Source organism: Cebidichthys violaceus, unplaced genomic scaffold (genome assembly GCF_023349555.1).
Source record: "Cebidichthys violaceus isolate CVI_PGR_0920_01 unplaced genomic scaffold, fCebVio1.0.p SCAF_7, whole genome shotgun sequence".
Lineage (NCBI taxonomy): Eukaryota > Metazoa > Chordata > Actinopteri > Perciformes > Stichaeidae > Cebidichthys > Cebidichthys violaceus.
This window is the reverse complement of record NW_027176927.1, coordinates 8,072,696-8,089,405: the sequence shown is the minus strand read 5'-3', so window position 1 is coordinate 8,089,405 and position 16,710 is coordinate 8,072,696.

The window sequence follows — 16,710 nt, the reverse complement described above, 5'->3', positions numbered from 1 at the left end:
AAATAAATCACAATTCCTATTAGTTAGAACTATTAGAACTCCTACGGTTGCTAGAGGGAGCCATGACGATGGAAGACCCATCACTTATCCGTGAGTTCCCATTGAAAGATGATCAAAGCCGTATGAATCTGCCAGAGCTGTACAAAGTGGGAGCAGAGATGGTAATGTATGAAGCTTGAGTTACATCCAGTAACGCTTCAGAGCGTCCGTCCTATTCTGTTTGCCGTCCTTTTATTACACAGCTAACCTTTGTTGTTATTTTCTGCCTATATTTTAAGATAAAATGTTACTTAGCGGGAGATTCTCCTAATGTAAGCCTGATTGGTTTGTTCTCCTCTGTGAAGTTAGCCATTGTCAGACATGCCATTCTGAGCACTTTACTATGTGGCTACATTAGGTTTAAAAACTCAGAACCCGGGGTTTCTGCTGCCTCCAGCTATATGTGAGCATGCACTTACAGTAATGCACTCCTATATTCTGTATCCTTAGACAAAACATAGGCAAACCTTTAGTTTGAGTGTCCCTGCTGAATCCTTGATAAGACATTGTGAATGTATAAGCTTGAGTTAAATGAAGAATAATGTAAAAAGCCTTACTTGTTCCTCGCACTGATGTCAGCTGCTGAAACAACCTTCTGATTTAGAGGCCTTTTAGAAGATGATTTGTCATTTTTTGTTTTGTCCTAATTCCTGCAGAGTACCTCAACAAAAGGCTCTGATATAAAGAGCCGAAGTGAACCTGTCCTTGAAAGGGTCTTATGCAGTGGATTGGGTTTATGTGGGAGAAACAGGGGACACTGTTGTTGTAGCCTTGAAAGGCTGCCTCACCAAGGCTGTGGCGCATGTTATTTCGTCCATTTATTTGTTTTTCTTTATTTTTTGTCAGTATGCTAATTTATGATAACGGCACAAGGACACTGACCCTCCCCTTTTTTCTCTCTGTTTAGACAGATTTGTCATTCTGGTACATTTGATTCATTCAATAAAATAGCAAATGGTGATATAGAAGTTTGATACAGAACTGCAGCTTGTTTACCCCTTTTCTCTATGCTGCATTTAAGCTCATCATAATCATCTGGGTTCTTCTGAAGCTCAAGTAAAGATTCTACTTCAACAAAAGGATTTTGTTGGCAGCAGAAGGTAAGATCTAACTACCAACAATTGAATTGGTGCTGCAGAATAATTAATTGTATGGCTATGATATGCAGACAGTATGTCCGCGGTCTTGCTCAGGTATGTCAGGCATGGGTCATCAGACAGTATTTCTTCCTCTGTAACATTTTCATCACCCATTACTGTATGTTTTTCCTTTTTTTTCCTTAAGTGTTTTTGTTAAAGTCTCTCTGAGAGTTTGCAAATAGCTCCGCTGAGCTGATGTGCTGAGTGAAGGGCATTACAGAGATTGCGGTGAGTGATAAATGTGAGAGTCTGTCCTTGTTTGGGACACATAGCATAAAGGCTCATTAAACGTACACTCTTTCCACATCCTGCCATGCTTCCCTTATCTTGGCTCCCTGCAGGGCTAGAATTCACAGAGCCCTCAATATTCTTTGTGGAGTTCAGCAGACGTATGTTATATCACCAGCGAATGCAAAAAAACTCACTGCTACATGAATGTCTCGAGCCCGTCTTAGTGGACTCTGTGGGAAACGATAGACTAAAAGATGAATGTAAATTGACATATGTCTCAATGTTTCAAAGCTGAATTTAGTGACAGTCTGGCTCTGTATGTAGTCTTGACATAGAATATGACGTATTTGTGTTTTTTTTCCCCACTTTTGACAGACCTGGTCACTGGGCCTGCACCCATGGGACTTGGCCCGGCTCCTGGAGAAGGGGAGGTTGGAGAGATGGAATCCAACAGCATGTTCAGAAACCACCATTGTGTGAAGGAGGCCGTCAAGCTAAAGAAGGAAGCCTTTCGGTCTTGCTTGGCCAAAGGGATCTCCAGGTACCAGGGAACCAGAAAGGCTGCATCCGTGACGGTTGCCAAAGCAAACACCCGGAAGTTTCGGAGAGGCCTTAAGAAAGTTCTGGCAAGCTGTTGGACGATTCAGGAAGGGAAAGCAGTGCTTAGCTCAGGCTGTGTTCGGCAAGCGAGGTGAACTGCGGATACAAACTTAGCGGTGTGTTGTCCAACGGTGGAAAGAGCACTTTGACGAACTCCTGAACCCGATTAACACATCGTCTTTGGAGGAGGCAGAGTTTGAAGAGGGACGCTGGAGAGATTATTTATCTCATCTGGCCTGGGAACGCCTTGGGATCCCCCAAGAGGAGCTGCAAAATGTTGCTGGAGAGAGGGACGAAAACCACTTTGTGAGGTTTTGAAAAAAAGACATTATGGTAGGAGGGAAAATAAGTACGTAAACTAAATAAAATGCGTATGTAAACAACGTAATATGATAACATGTCACTAACGTAACTTAAAACAACAACAATTTAGGGCACCAGTCTCAAACACTGGTCCTCTGGTTGTAGATCCTGTGTTTGTTTGGGCCATCCACTTCTTCACACAACCCCTCTCTTCTATTTTATACTACATAGGTCATATGTCACTTGTTCAGCGTGTAGCATAATAGAGCGGATGCATTTACATTGCAGTATGTAAAGACCGCATGGCATACAAATCACTTGCAAAAAGCAAGAGAGGGGTTCTTGTCATTTATATGAATTACATGGAATTAGTAAGGAACAAGACTTCAATACATTGCAGCCTTGTCTGTCCCAAGGCCCAGTGGTACCCACTACATTAATACATTTCTAAAAAGTGCTTAGTCATTTCCTTAAACAGCTGTTCATTATAACAAACAATGCTCAAACACGAGTAAATTCGTACATTTTTAGTAATTATTTTCATCTGCGGATGGATTAATACATATTAGGGTCACTTGTTATAATAATATGGTACAGAGGAATAAGATACTTGAGACTTTGGACGATACTTCTTAGTAGGATACATTCATTGTTGCTTTTGGTCTTTTCTTGGGATTTGTTGACAACAAGAACAATGTATCACCGGACTTAAATGTAAATCAACTTTTATTGTCAGGCATAATTAAATGCATTTACCATGATGGTCAGTATATGAGTGGACTTCAACTTTAGCGTCAGCCAATTTGAGCAGGGACATGTGAGTGACAGCTTGACCGCAGTTGTCCATGCATGTCTAATAAGAGGAAAGATAACAACTTGATTATCTTGTTAGCTCAAGAAAGCAAAGTTTGTTTTCTCAAGATAACTGGTAAAAAAGAAAAGAAAAGTGAAAGATGTTGCTTCAGGCCTGCAAAAAGTTTAGAAACAGCCCTGGTCATATTCAAACATGAGAAGGGTAAAACTGTCCATGTCGGAGTTCATAGACAGCAGAAATGTTCCTCTCTCCTCACTGTGTCTTTAATTGACCCTATGCTAAGTCCTGCCCTTGAATGCTGACTGGCCATTCATAGCGTAGCATCGGCCAGCTCCAATCTGGGTCTGACAACTATCAGGTTCTGCCCCATAGACTCTATTGCAATGGTTTCAGATTTTCTTCATTTTCAGGCTGTATTTGGTGCAAGTCATGGTTAAACGTTGTGTAATAGTGATATTTGTTATCCAGAGAGGCTGAAAGGGGATATACGATTCTAAAGCGTTACGTTTCTACGTAAAAATCCTGTGGAGCTAACATTAGCAGAGTACGTTAGAACATCATTAACTAGTGTTAGTACTTCTATGCTACGCCTACCTTCTGAAGGTATACTGAATGAATAGACATGCTGCTTTTGCTGTTTAATGGCTGTGTGTAATGAGTGTTGTTCCTTAATTTCATTGTCCTCTGTCTCGATCTCCAGGTGATGTGGTGGTTCACTGGATCTATAGCTTTAGCTTCTATCTTTATATTTTTTACCTGTCTTCACTGCTAAATCAGTTTGACATCTTGGATATGTCCTTCATACACATATTGTAGACCCTTCTGTCTGCTTATCTCTGAAATGGCTTTTTTATTTTTCCAAGAGTTAGATAATATTTTTTCAGTGAATGCAAATTGTGACAGTGTGGGCTCACTGGTAGTTCTGACAGCATGACGGAGTAGCAGCGGGAGGGGTGCTTAGCGAAAGGTCAGTTAGGCAGGAGTTCTACTTGGTTATTGGTAACCTATACAAGCCTGTGCATGCCCGGACTCTACATCAGGCTAGGCCTGATGTGAGCCTTTCTAACAAACAGCTATGCAGTCCAAATCAATAAAGTACCAGGCTTGATTTACTCAATGAGCCTAAGAATAATTCTGAAGTCAGCAGCCCTGTTTAGGTGAGCCAGTGGCTCATAGCTAACTGTGCTAACAGTGATAACAGCGCTGTAGCACACGCTTCTGGCCAGCAAAATGTCAACAAAGCAAAGAGAAGATCGGCTAACAACACACACAATGGGAGAGTGACTTTGTTTTCGGCTCAGGTAGGCATCACTCCGCTTTATCTTTACATAGCTAATAGTTGTTTGCTGTTAAGTTAATGCTCTGAATGTTAAAAACAGCTCATTTAATGATGGCTCTGTTCTTTTGAAGAGTGCCAGTAAGCCATGACGGTGTGACAGTGAGCCAGATATCACCAACAGATGAATAAGTAATGATGATTGCGATGAATATGAATAGGTGGGTATTTTAAATTGAATTCGCCATTCGTTGAAACCATTTTCATAGGGTGAAAAAGCCTATGGAACTATTTATTAAGGCCACAGTTAGCCAGTAAACTTTGTTCAGAAACAAACAGATTACTTTGCATAGTTGCTAAGCAGGACCTAGTTGAGAGGCTATTATGTAAGAAATGAGAAGTAGCTTGAAGCAGATAGAAACAAACAACACATCTTAAGAGAATATTTAGAAAATTGCACTTGGGAGACTCTGTTGAGCCTTCATATTGCTTCTTCATAAGAAACTGATTAGTGTAAAAGCACTTCTTCAAATCCAGCACCAGCTCTTAATGGGCCAGAGGCAGTTTCCCAAAAGAAAACTTATTCAGACAAAAGGAAATAGGCAGAAGAGAACTAGACTGTGATGGGAAATTAAATGATGCTTTTGGTGGCTGACCGGTAGAATTCTACTGGTTTGTTTCCCACAGACAGAACATTCTTTGTCGATTCAACCAAAGGCATCTTAACTAAGGGTGAATCCAGCATGGTGCAGCAAATGTAATAGATAAGATTATTAAAATTAGATAATTAAATGGTATTTTGTTTTTCTTAAATACTTTGTTAATTCATATTGTATGTGTGTTTTAAATGTAACTAAATTAATATATAGAAAATAAAAGAAATCAGTGGGTGGTTTATTCACATGCTGCACAGTTACATAAGTTTTTCTGGTTTGTTGAGAGAGAATCAGAGTGTTTTTTTTCTCCATGTGAATTCAGATAAATTGGGACATTTCTGACCTGAACCCTGGAGTGTAGCCACAGCTGCAAGGCGATGATGAAGAAAAAGCATCATATTTTGTGTGAAACCTCAGACCTTGCTCCAAAAATATAACAGTGAGTTATCTTGTTAGGCATGCACGCCAGCTTTGGTAACCATTTCATATATTTGATACCATACATGGAAAACGCTGTTGTGTGGACAAAGGTTAATCCAGACTCATTTTTATTTAGTTGCTCTATAATTACATTTTTTTAAACACAATTTATCATAAAACATTTTCCTAAGGCTTCAGGGTCTTTCTTTTGTCGAAAGAGATGATTAATTTGCTATTTTCCTCGTGGAAAACGTAAGAACTACACAAGGTTTCACTTTCCATGGATTCCTTTGAAGTTTCACAGCTGCATGACAACTGCTGGATGTTTGGTTTGAAGGGAAGATGAGGTTTCTATGTTCTGCTGCTCTCATATGCAGCATTGGGGAAGCTACTTTGAAAGCGTATAACTTCACGAGCAACCAATTACTTCACACAAGAAGTTGTTCTACAGTAAAGCTATAGCTTTTAGGAAGAAATCTAATTTGGTTTAGTAAAACTACTTGGAAAAAGTAGTTTCAACCACATCAAATTCAAATTGTACTTATGACACGAAATTATTAAAAAACTTTATATAAAATTCTACTTTGGCACATGCCAGCAAAAAATACCACTCAGCTTATTGCAAAAGAAATGCCTACAAAGAGTCCAGGTGGGGGTATTGCACCAAGCAGTATTACTCAGTCAGGTAACTTCTAAAATAGTGTGCCCAAAAATGTTTGCACAGAAAATAAAAAAAAAAAAAAAAAAAATGTCAACTTCTCGATTCACTTTGCAAATTTGATTGTAGTTGAACTACCTGAATGCTACTAGTTAAACTACTAGTTTGATTACATGTAGTTCTCTACTCCATACTCCTACAATATGTTGTTGAGTCCAACATACAGTGGGGAAAAAAAGTATTTAGTCAGCCACCAATTGTGCAAGTTCTCCCACTTAAAAAGATGAAAGAGGCCTGTAATTTTCATCATAGGTACACTTCAACTATGAGAGACAGAATGGGGGGAAAGAATCCAGGAAATCATATTGTAGGATTTTTAATGAATTAATTGGTAAATTCCTCTGTAAAATAAGTTTTTGGTCACCTACAAACAAGATTTCTGGCTTTCACAGACCTGTAACTTCTTCTTTAAGAGGCTCCTCTGTCCTCCACTCGTTACCTGTATTAATGGCACCTGTTTGAACTTGTTATCAGTATAAAAGACACCTGTCCACAACCTCAAACAGTCATACTCCAAACTTCACAAGACCAAAGAGCTGTCAAAGGACACCAGAAACAAAATTGTAGACCTGCACCAGGCTGGGAAGACTGAATCTGCAATAGGGAAGCAGCTTGGTGTGAAGAAATCAACTGTGGGAGCATTTATTAGAAAATGGAAGACATACAAGACCACTGATAATGTCCCTCAATCTGGGGCTCCACGCAAGATCTCACCCCGTGGGGTCAAAATGATCCCAAGAAGAACGGTGAGCAAAAATCCCGGAACCACACGGGGGGACCTAGTGGATGACCTGCAGAGAGCTGGGACCAAAGTAACAAAGGCTACCATCAGTAACACACTACGCCGCCAGGGACTCAAACCCTACAGTGCCAGACGTGTCCCCCTGCTCAAGCCAGTACATGTCCAGGCCCATCTGAAGTTTGCTAGAGAGCATTTGGATGATCCAGAAGAGGATTGGGAGAATGTCATATGGTCAGATGAAACCAAAATAGAACTTTTTGGTAAAAACTCAACTAGTCGTGTTTGGAGGAGAAAGAATGCTGAGTTGCATCCAAAGAACACCATACCTACTGTGAAGCATGGGGGTGGAAACATCATGGTTTGGGGCTGTTTTTCTGCAAAGGGACCAGGACGACTGATCCGTGTAAAGGAAAGAATGAATGGGGCCATGTATCGTGAGATTTTGAGTGAAAACCTCCTTCCATCAGCAAGGGCACTGAAGATGAAACGTGGCTGGGTCTTTCAGCATGACAATGATCCCAAACACACCGCCCGGGCAACGAAGGAGTGGCATTGTAAGAAGCATTTCAAGGTCCTGAAGTGGCCTAGCCAGTCTCCAGATCTCAACCCCATAGAAAATCTTTGGAGGGAGTTGAAAGTCCGTGTTGCCCAGCAACAGCCCCAAAACATCACTGCTCTAGAGGAGATCTGCATGGAGGAATGGGCCAAAATACCAGCAACAGTGTGTGAAAACCTTGTGAAGACTTACAGAAAACGTTTGACCTCTGTCATTGCCAACAAAGGGTATATAACAAAGTATTGAGATGAACTTTTGTTATTGACCAAATACTTATTTTCCACCATAATTTGCAAATGAATTCTTTAAAAATCAGACAATGTGATTTTCTGGATTTCTTTTTTTCTCATTTTGTCTCTCATAGTTGAGGTATACCTATGATGAAAATTACAGGCCTCTCTCATCTTTTTAAGTGGGAGAACTTGCACAATTGGTGGCTGACTAAATATTTTTTTTCCCCACTGTATGTAGGCGGACAGGTGTAGTGCTCTGCCTTAATGTTTTTCAGTGCAAATCTATCTATCTATCTATCTATCTATCCATCTATCCATCCATCCATCCATCCATCCATCCATCCATCCATCCATCCATCCATCCTTTGGAGTAAATACAAGTATCAATCAATCCAGAAAAGCAATAAATGCTTGTGAAAAATCCTGTTACACTTCATGTGACAAATTCAATCTTTCAAGCTTTTTTGTTTGCCCAAAAGCCAAGAGCAATGAGTCATACAGAGTCACGAGTTATTCTGTATAAATCTGCCCTCTAGTGACGACTGCGAGGTTTAAGAGGTGTGATAATGGAGCCCTCTTTCTTTTCCAACATGAATGATTTATTGTACAATGTAATGATTTATAAACAACACATTATAATCGGATAAATCCTTGGTATATGTCTAAGCAGGAAAACATGAACTCTTGGAAGAAAATTAAGAATGAAACAGATGAATATGATGAAATAAAGAGTTATAAACAATAAACCTAAAACAAAAACGTTCTTACAGTAAAGACTGTCAGGTTCTATTACAGTAATATATAAAGTTCAGAGTCCTAAGACTTAAGGTTCACATTTTTCCAGATCGGTTCCAAAACATATTGGCCAGAAAAAGTTCCTTGTTCAACACAATTCCAATGCACGTGATGGGGACAACTGAGCCAGAGCTAATATCAGGCTTCAGCACTTTGAAAACGAAAAGAGGATGTTGAGTAGCGTGCAGTGGAGGGATAGGAACACAAAGAGGGACTATTGTACTAAGACAACTAAGTTTTTCCTTCATTACGCTACACGTCACACCACGTTACATGATGTGTGATTGAAGTGCAACAGGTTTGGATGAAATAGCTTAAGAGTCTAAGTGAAAAGCAGCAGAACAACACATAGAAGTTACAACGAGCTCCTTAAAATCGGCCTCTTCTTTTATCTCTTTTGTTAGGGGTTGTTAAACCAACTTCAGCCTTAATTATTATATTAATTTGTCATCAGATATTATTATTATTGATAGTATCATTAATATTTTTGTAATTCATGCTATTTGCTCTTTTATTTCCTTTCTTATTTCCTTTCCTATGATTTGCCACAGCTCAGACACAACCAAAGAATTGAAGAGTAGAAGTAAAAGTTAAAGGGATTTATTTCCAACTCGTAGATTATTGTAAACATAAATGCTAAAATTCATAAATTCTCAAAATGTGGGGGAAGACGGGAGAAAGTGGTCGTGCCAAACAAATAGAAATTAATAGGACAAAGCGAGATGGATAACTCCTACCTCTGAGAACAAAACACTAGCAGAAAGACTATCTTATCTAAAATAAATTATGCAGAATGAATACAGGGGTGTTACCAGCCTTTAATCCTAGGGTCTCTGGTCTCTTTCTTGTGTAACTGTCCTGCATGATAACAGGATTTGCTGAACTGTCTCATGTCAATCCACATGAAACAGATGTTGTTTTCTTGTCTAACCGTTCTGGAGTTATAGAACGAGATTTCATGAAGCAGCTCCTCATGACTTCTGTTTGTTCCTGTATTAAAGCTTGTGAGGGCTGACACTGAATGACTACATGCTAAAATTTTTGATGCAACTAATTTACTCACTCCGGTCTAATTCCAATTCAATAGTATAGGCATTAAAGCAATGAGTTGCTCTCTTTTTAAATCCCACTTGTTCGGCACAGCTACATCAGACACTGTTGCATCTCTTTGCTGGTCCGTTGATCCCTCTGTAAAAATCTCAACAGTCTAATTACTGTGCATGAATTTAAGTGACTCCAGATCCACACAGAATTTGCTGCTGATCCGTAACGGACACTTCCAAAGTCAAATCTAGATCTTATTAAGAACACTGGTCTCCCTGGAAATGAAACACACAAATTAACATGAAGCTGTTCTCTCATCTACTGACTGAATGATGTTAACTGGTCTGCAGTCTCTGTTCTTGTCCTCTGGCTTTTTTCAAACATCGTTGTCATTTTGACATGGAGGTACAAAGCATCATGAACGCTGAATTCATAAAACATTTGTCCACCACTTTGTATTCTTTATAACCCTTAACAAGAGTTTCATAAAACCTTGTACATTTTAAACACAGAAAAAACTCAGCCTCATCATACTTGTGCTGCTGCTGGAACTCTTCTCTGGATGAAGGAGGAGAACAGCACACACACACACCTGTTCACTATATCAATCTCTATTTATTTCAACAACTTTGTGTTGAATTAAAAAAAAAAACATTTCTACATGTGTCTAATTCAGCGGCCGAGCAAGAACTATTAAGTTACAAAGAACTTTTCATATACATTTCCAAAAGCATGTTCAGACATAACATGGCATCCTATAATAGAATCAAATCACTGGTGATCAAGCCATAACGTGTCGCCTGTGTATGCTTTACATATCATGACACCATCTTGTGGTTGAAATAAAAAATACAACAAGTTGTATCCAAACTAAATACTAACAGTTGAACTTAACTAGGTGTTAAGTTAGGTGTTAAATTAATAAGAAATGTTGAAACACTACATACAAGTATTCCCACAAAACCTATGGATTGTGAAGAATTGAAAGAGACTTTGATATGAAATTAGTGGATCTTAAAAAATAACAAGTTCCAAAAAAGTGTGTTTCCTTCTCAATAAATTGATTCTTACAACAAGACCAGAGAAAGATGCATTGTCTTTAATGAAACCAGCGGAAAAAAAATATCTTAAAGACATTCTAATTTCTTCAGATTTGGTCTCACAGGTTAAGTTAATGCAGGTGATACATGTGGTGACTTGATTACCAATGATGAGATTATCCTATAGGATGCCTTGTTATGAAGCCTCCTAGATACATTATGTGTTATGATCGTGTTTATAAAGCATTATCGACATGACCTTCATATAAAATGTTACAGATTTCTTTATTAATGATTTAGTAAATAATATTGTGGTTGACTGACTTTAATGATGGCTTATTCAGAATTGAGAAACTCAAGATGGTTTATTAATGACTGCCAACATTTCTAACTGCAGACACGATGATTTATTATTATACAGTGAGAAACAAGCATTTCTTTAAATTGTACACATAATTGTTTTATGTTTACATATTAGGTATGCATATTTGGGTTATTATTACAATATTTGATTATTGCTTTTGTATTGCTATTTCAGTTATCACAACATATCAAGAACCTCTTCATGCAAAGACCCAAATTGATGACTTTTAAACACAAAGTGATGATCTTACATGAGAAAAAATCTAAAGAAGTTGTTAACTTTTGATAATTATTAATAACTTCATCACCACTGTCATACATTTGAAATGTATGGGAACACAATGTGGCTAAAAATATAAGGCATATTTACAGGGTTTTGTTTAAATGACTTCACCAACAGATTATTTTCATCAGAACAATAATTCACATCACCAGCTTTTAAAAGAATCAAGATTTGTAAAGACAAGTACAAAAGTTATTTTACCAAACCTCATTAAATAATATATAGACAAGATAAATAAAATATCAAGTCAGTCTAAATTTAAGTCTAAACTTAGTATTAGATGGATTTTTTCTTTACTAAAGACAAATACAGAATTAAATCTGTTAGAATAAAATCAGCAGGTCTACATCTATTAAATACGGTCTCACCAAGAAAGTACATTTAAATCACAAAGTTTCTTCACTAAATTAAAACAATGTTGTGATAAATCAAAAGTCAGTATTCACTATGTGAGTTCATATCAGAGTCTGAGTGAAAAGCAGCAGAACATCACATAGAAGTTACAACCAGCTCCTTAAAATCTGTCTCTTCTTTTATTCTTATGAGTTGTTAAACCAACTTCAGCCTGTATTTAATTATTATATTAATTTGTCATCAGAGACTTCTATTTCTTTTCTTCATATTGTGGCAAACAGACCAAAGCGTTGCCTTAAATTTTCTATCAGACCAAATAAAATCAAACACAACTCACAGAACTGCTCCCCATAAACTGAACACATTGTATGAAGCGAATACTATATTTGGTCCTGTTTGTTTGATTGCCTGTTCTGCAGTTGCTCTCCACCGACTGCTTGACCCCAGGGCATAATGGGACTTACTCTTATGTCATGAACACGTGGGCAACGATAACCTCACGAGAGCGAGGCGGACGCAAATTTTAGAGCCAGGTGCTGCAGTTGCTCTCCATCGACTGCATGACCCCAGGGCATAATGGGAAACTTCTGGCTGTCTTTGGATCAAAGAGCTGATTGGTTCTTAGATTTGACAACAAACGACACGTTAAGTAGAAAATCCTAATTTTCTGTGCAATGGTAATACTTAATGCTAGATTGTTGGCTAGTAGTCTCATTTTGTGCAATGATGTGGCTGATAATAACAATTAAAATATATAAGGTTATTTATTTAGCATCTGTAAATGAAGATATTTATTGAGAAAGCCTACATCCAACTTGATGTCAAAAAATGTTCCATTCAGAGCACTGAAATGTGTCCATCCATTGACGATTGTGAAGCATCAGAAAACAATTAAAAGAAAAGCACAATTGTCACTGATGGAAACTTGCAGTGTTGCTTTTCCTCCGTGTGGAGCCTATTTATGTAGCTGTGATGTTTGGACTGTTGGTTAAATTTTTAAATTTCATACATTTATGGTTGTATGATTTAGAAATGACACTATCTTCACGTATATTTATTTAGGTTCGGACCCAGCCAGCAGCCACATTCAGTCCTTGCCCCACTGAAACAAACCTGAAACCACCACAGTTTTCCTCTGCAGACAGCTTGGGCTCATTGCCATCCTTGCAGCCAGAATGCCATGAATCTCTGATAGGTATAGTGTCTTGTTTTGTAATGGATTATAATAAAATATGAATGTTTTCAACATTACTCTAATGTTTTTACAGAATTCCACATTATTATTACTTGACCTGACAATGAAATACAAAAACTTGTACCACTGGAAAAAAAATAATTTTACAAAAAATTGGAACAAGCCTTCCATACCAAAGGTTACAAATTCACTAATGAAAAAATTAGGAAAAAACTGGGAAACATGCTGACAACGTATAAAAGGGTGAAAGACAGATCTCGGGCAACAGGAGAGGGCAATATCACCTGGGAATACTACTTGGTAAGTGCTTGCTTAGTTAGTTGGACTCTCTGAGTATCAATCTTCCATTTTCCCTATTCAGTATTTTGCCACCTACAATTTCACTATGTAACATAGTTGTATCTCTGCAGACAAACTTGAAATAACCACTTTGTACATCTGATTTTTAATGGAATCCTGTTTTTAATTTCCTGTCCTTTTACAGCAAATTAATGAAATATTTGGTGGCTCTGGGGTGGGGAGTGCACCTGCAGGGACAGTCCATTCCACACCACTTTTCTAACCACTACTTGACGATCCCCTGCTGATTTTGCCTGGGTTCTTGCACCCAGTTACCATGAGCTGCCACGTGGAGGCACAGTATAAGTCTTGATGATGTAAAGGCACTTCAATTAAAAAGGGAATGTCTTTAAAATATTACAAGGGCAATTTCTACTTTGCGTTTGACCGGAAGTGCCTCCCATCACCCTGTGGCATCCTGCACACCAGTTCACAAAAATGTGTAAAGAATGTTCTAACTAAAAGTAGTGTTAAGGTGTATACGGTCCTTAAATTTAGGCACAGATCATGTTTCTGTACTGAGATGCATATTGGTGGTTGGGCTGTGGTGGATGTGGATCATCAATGTCCTGTCTAAGTTGATGAAGAAGACCCTGCTCATCTTCATCAAATTAATTTTTTTATTCATAACTCTACACTGACCTCCCTGATAGTGCAGTTTAGCCCCACATTGTTTATTTTCTTTGCTTGTTCATTTGTTGATGTGATTTGTGTATTAATTGTATAATCACCTCGTAGGTTTAAATGGATCGTGGTTATATCTGGACCCTGGTCTTGCCTCCTGCCGTGGCCATGCTGACACCTACTGATCCCACCATTTTTTATTATTAACATTATTTATTCTGTTTGTGCTTATGCACCAAACAGCAGTTTCGGAGTATCCGGCCTTCTTGGAGTCGGTGGGAGGGGTCCTGGAAAGGGCGCCGCCAGCCGACTCCATAGTACCAGAACACCTTAGGCCGGAGATCTATGATTAACTTGCTGTCAACTGATCACCACCTGGTGGTGAGTTGGATCAGATGGCGGGGGAGGTGGCTGAAAAGACCTGGCAAGCCCAAACGTTTAGTGAGGGTGAACTGGGAACGTCTGGCGGAGGACCCTGTCCAGGAGGTCTTTAACTCCCACCTCTGGAAGAACTTGTCACACATCCCGAGGGAGGTTGGGGACATGGAATCCGAGTGGACCATGTTCAAAGCTTCTATTGCGGATGTGGCCGCTAGGAGTTGTGGTCGTAAGGTCATCGATGCCTGTCGTGGCGGCAACCTGAGAACCCGGTGGTGGGTGAGGGAAGCTGTTAAGCTGAAGAAGGAGGCTTTTTGGGCCTGGTTGGCTCAGGGGTCTCCTAAAGCAGCTGAGAGGTACCGGCAGGCCAGAAGGGCTGCAGCTGCGGTGGTCGCGGATGCTAAAACCCGGGCATGGGAGGAGTTCGGGGAGGCCATGGAGAAGGACTTTCGGTTGGCCTCAAGGAGAACCATTCGACGGCTCAGGAAGGGAAAGCAGGGCCTACCCCAGGCTGTTCTCAGCGAGGGGGGGGGGACAACTCTGACAAGTGCAGATAGCGCACCGATCATCAGGTGGATCAATGCGGCTGTAGCAGTAAAGCAGGTGCTGTACCGGACCGTCTTTGTGAAAAGGGAGCTGAGCCAGAGGCGAAGTGTTATGTGGTGTAGTAGGTGGACCCAAACGCACGCTCACACAGCAGGTTTAAATCCAGCCAAGGATTTTATTTCAAAAACAAGTTTGAAACAGAAAAACACAAACAAAAACTATAGCACCGTGTCCAGCGAACCGAAGTCGGGAGGGAAACTCCACCGAACTCACATCTGGAAACAGTCCGGACAGGGGAACAAACAGGACCTCGATCGGTGCGCTCCGTGGCACCACCCGGATCGGCCTCTTCGCGCTGGTGAATTCCCGAGGATCAACTCAGCGTGGCAGGAGAGCAGAAGAACAGTCAAAAAACGTTAGAAGCGATCTTCCTCCTTTAAACAGACCCGACCCCTGATAAGTGGAGGAAAATGGATGGATGGATGGATGGATGAACATTATTAATTCTATTATCGATACCATTAATGCACATTACTAACTTTGCTACTTCCCTGGAGTCTTTGTGCTTTCTCACCTCACAGGATTTCCATGGATCGTGGTTATATACACATACATATATATATATATATATATATATATACACACACACTGAGTATACTTTATATTTACAATATATGTTGGCGTACCTTGCATAACTGCATGAATCCTTATGACACAATACAATTCTGTACATATTTGATCATACCTTACTCTGATGACTTGCACTGAATGGAATCAACCAGGGTTGCATAGTCCAGACAGTAGCTGCTGGTAGCCAGCCTCAAGCAGACTTCAAAATGATCACCAGTCTTGGTGGAACGGTGTTTGGACTTAATATTCATTATGTGGGAAAAGGCTGACTCAGATAAAGTAGAGCCGAATAATGCAGTCAAGAAGGTAGCACATTTCCTCATGTTTGGGTACTTTTCCTCTGTGAGTAAGTTCCAAAACTGTCCATGAGCCCTAGCTGAATGTCAGCCAGTAGTGTCAAAATCTCATCCTCCACTCCAGACGAGTTCAGGTGAAACAGCGTTGTAATTTTTGAATCACCTCAATATCTTCCCGAAATGTGCAGCACATAAATGTAGCGACTGGCTCGAGTAAAGCAAAGTCTTGAAAGCATTTGTCAAACTCTGACAGACACTTGTCAATCTGCTCTGTGTAGGTTGACAACTGTCAAGTTGCGCACACGGCTTCCGTTGCGTCTCCAGCTCTGACGGAGGTTTTAGAAGTTCCCCAAATCACAGCGCTGCAGCTTTAGCTTCTGTAGTAGAAATAAATTGGGGGTGCTCTGTGGAGGTGTTCCAAGGTGATGCCTTTTTGGCAGGTGGTACTGAAGAACCTAGAAGGGTGGCTCAAACAGCCTTTATCAGAATCCCCACAATAAAGTTTAATTATGTTTACTCAGAGACAAATTCTTGTGACACCAGGCCTTACCAAAGCAGAGATCAGGCTGTCATGAACAGGTTTCATTGTGGCAGCAAGGCTTATTCTGCAAAACTGGAAGAGCCCACATACGCCTGCGTTGACAGAATGTCTCAAACTCGTGACAGAGACAGCTGCATTTAAAAATATGATTGCCAGGGTAAAGATACATATAGTATTTATATGACAACAAAGCATGACAAATCAATCAAACCTGCGGCGCTAAAACACGTATTCCACCGCACACTCAAGAGCAGGGGCCATTCAAATATTCACATCAAAGGGAACAATATTAACCATATCACAAAAACGACACAATAGACAAATTAATACAGTAGTAACGCTACTGCAGATGTAAAAACACAAAAGCAGCTCACTTACCAAAGCTGCTGTTCACTATTTAAAGACAAAGTCCATCCTCCTTTCTTTGCAAAGAGTTTAATACAGTTGTACAGTACAGTGGTGCGGTTCAGTTCCAGTAAGTGGTCATCCTGCGAACGTGTTCGTTGAGTTGTAGATCCACTCAGGTTGAAAAAGTTTTCAAAGCACTGTAGCTTG